This window comes from Chrysochloris asiatica, unplaced genomic scaffold (genome assembly GCF_000296735.1).
Source record: "Chrysochloris asiatica unplaced genomic scaffold, ChrAsi1.0 scaffold00217, whole genome shotgun sequence".
Taxonomy (NCBI): domain Eukaryota; kingdom Metazoa; phylum Chordata; class Mammalia; order Afrosoricida; family Chrysochloridae; genus Chrysochloris; species Chrysochloris asiatica.
The window spans coordinates 4,096,903-4,099,209 of NW_006408735.1; the positions used below are offsets into that span (position 1 = coordinate 4,096,903).

A 2,307-nucleotide genomic window follows, 5' to 3' on the forward strand; every position below is an offset into this window, starting at 1 on the left:
GAGGCTTGGGTCAAGCCCATATTAATCCTCAAACTGACCTACTAATCTTAAACATTTAAAGAGATCTTGTGAAGCAGCTTTGCTTAATATAATACATCATCTGATTTCTTGACTTCTGCTTCCATGAGTGTTGATAGTGGATCCATGAAAAATGAAGTCTTCGACAAGTTCAATCATTTCTCTATTTATCATGATATTATTTGTCCAGTAGTGAGGATTTTTGTTTTCATTACATTGAAGTGCATCCTGTGGTTTTGGTCTCCATCAAAAAGTATTTTAAGTTCTCTTCACTTTCAGCAAGCAAAGTTGTTTCATCTGCATATCAGAGGTTGTTAATGAGTCTTTTCCCAATCTTAATGCCATGTTCTTTCCCATATCATCAAGCTTCTCAGATTATTTGCCAAACATACAGATTGAATAAGTACTGGGAAAGAATACAACCCTGACACACACTTTTCCTAATCTTAAACTATTCAGTGTCCCCTTGTTTCGTCTAACAATTGTCTCTTGATCTATGAGCATAATTGAGTGTTCTGGAATAACCGTTCTTCACAATGTTATTTATAGCTAGTCATGATTCATAGAATCAAAAGTATATCCAATAAAGTACAGGTAAACATCTTTCTGGTTTTCTCTGCTTTCAGCTAAGATCCTTCTGACGTCAGCAGTGATATTCCTCATTCCACATCCTTGTCTGAATCTAACTTGAACCTCTAAAAGTTCCCTGTCAAAGTATTGTTGTAGCCACTGTTTGTCTTTCACAAAAGTTTACTTGCATGTGATATTAATGATACTGTCCAATGATTTCTGCATTCCAGTGGGTCACCTCTCTTTGGAATGGGCACAGATACTGATCTCTTTCAATCAGTTGGCCAGGTAGCTGTCTTCCAAATTTTTTGGCATAGATAAGTGTGTACCTCAAGTGCTGCGTCAATTTATTGAAAGATTTCAATTTGTATTCCATCAATTCCTGGAGCCTTGTTTTTTGCCAAGGCCTTCAGTGCACCTTGGACTTCTTCCTTACATACCAGTGGCTCGGGATCATATGCTATCTCCTGTAATGGCTGAATATTGACCATTTCTTTTTGGTATGGTGACACTGTATTTCTTGCATCTTCTTTGGATATTTTCTTCATCATTCACTATTTTACCCATAGAAATTTCAATATTGTACATCCAGCAAGATGGTTGACTAGGCAGACACATTACACAGACCCTCCATAATAAAGATTTGAGAGACAGAATAAAACAGACACAGATGGAAATGATGGCACCCTGAACAACAGAAAAAGCATTAGTGAGGTGGGCAGAGTGCTTGGTTGGTGGAAAAGCCTATCAGGGACAACATGAGAGGGGATACTGACTGGTGAATGGCTGGGCACACTCAGCTTGACCATCTTGTGAGCAGATATGGCAGCAAAGAAAGGCCTAGCAGGGCAGATTCACATGGGTGATAGAAAAGGTACAATTTCTACTTTGTCCTATGCGTCTCTGGTGATTAGAGATGTGGCCAGTTCCCACCATTATCCACCTCCAGAGTAGATCCTCCTCCTCAGGAGTTTGGAGCCACATGGTTAGAAGCCACACCAGTATGAGATGAGGATCAGCTGTGCTGCTTTGGTGTCTGTATTCAGGTGGGCTTAACTCCAGACCTACAAAGCACGCAGAACCACACGTCCAGCATTTAACCCAAAACACTACCCACAGCTGTCCTGTGGTACTAATAGACACTGAAACCCAGTCCATGAAGGGCCCCCATAAACTACTTCCAGATTGAGTACACTGGATATAAATCACACTGAAGTCAATAAAAACTGCATTTAGGGATAGGAACTCTGCTGTCATATCCCTTCCACAAACATCTCATAAGCTCTTTGAATTGCAGGAGCCCCCCAGATATTTCTCCCCTCCAGAGCCAACAACTTCACTGTTTGTTTTCACAAATATGACAACCCACAATGCCCTAGGGACAACAGACAACTTTAGCTTACACAAAGAAACAAGAAAGAATGGCTCAAACAAATGACCGTGTGCAAAGCTGAGAAAAAAAAAAAAGATAATGGAATTAACTGAAAATGAATTCAAAAAAAGAAAATTAGCTACCTTAAAGGATTGATAGAAAGATCGAGGAAAGCAAGGAAAACACAGCAAAATGTTTAGAAGAATTTAGGGAACACTAAAAGAACAAACAGATAAATCAAATGCAAACATCCTCCAATTAGAAATCGAGAAGATTAGTATTAAGATCTCAGAAATGGACAATACATTGAAAGAGCAAAAGATTAGATGTGAAGAAATGCAAGTCTA

The 2,307-nt window shown here is 39.1% G+C and overlaps 1 protein-coding gene across 1 annotated transcript in view; it reads right to left on the bottom strand.

The window, feature by feature from the left end:
* LRRIQ1 (leucine-rich repeats and IQ motif containing 1) overlaps nucleotides 1-2,307 on the bottom strand; it is a 259,848-nt gene that overhangs the window by 156,792 nt on the left and 100,749 nt on the right. The gene's annotated exons all lie outside the window — the stretch shown is intronic.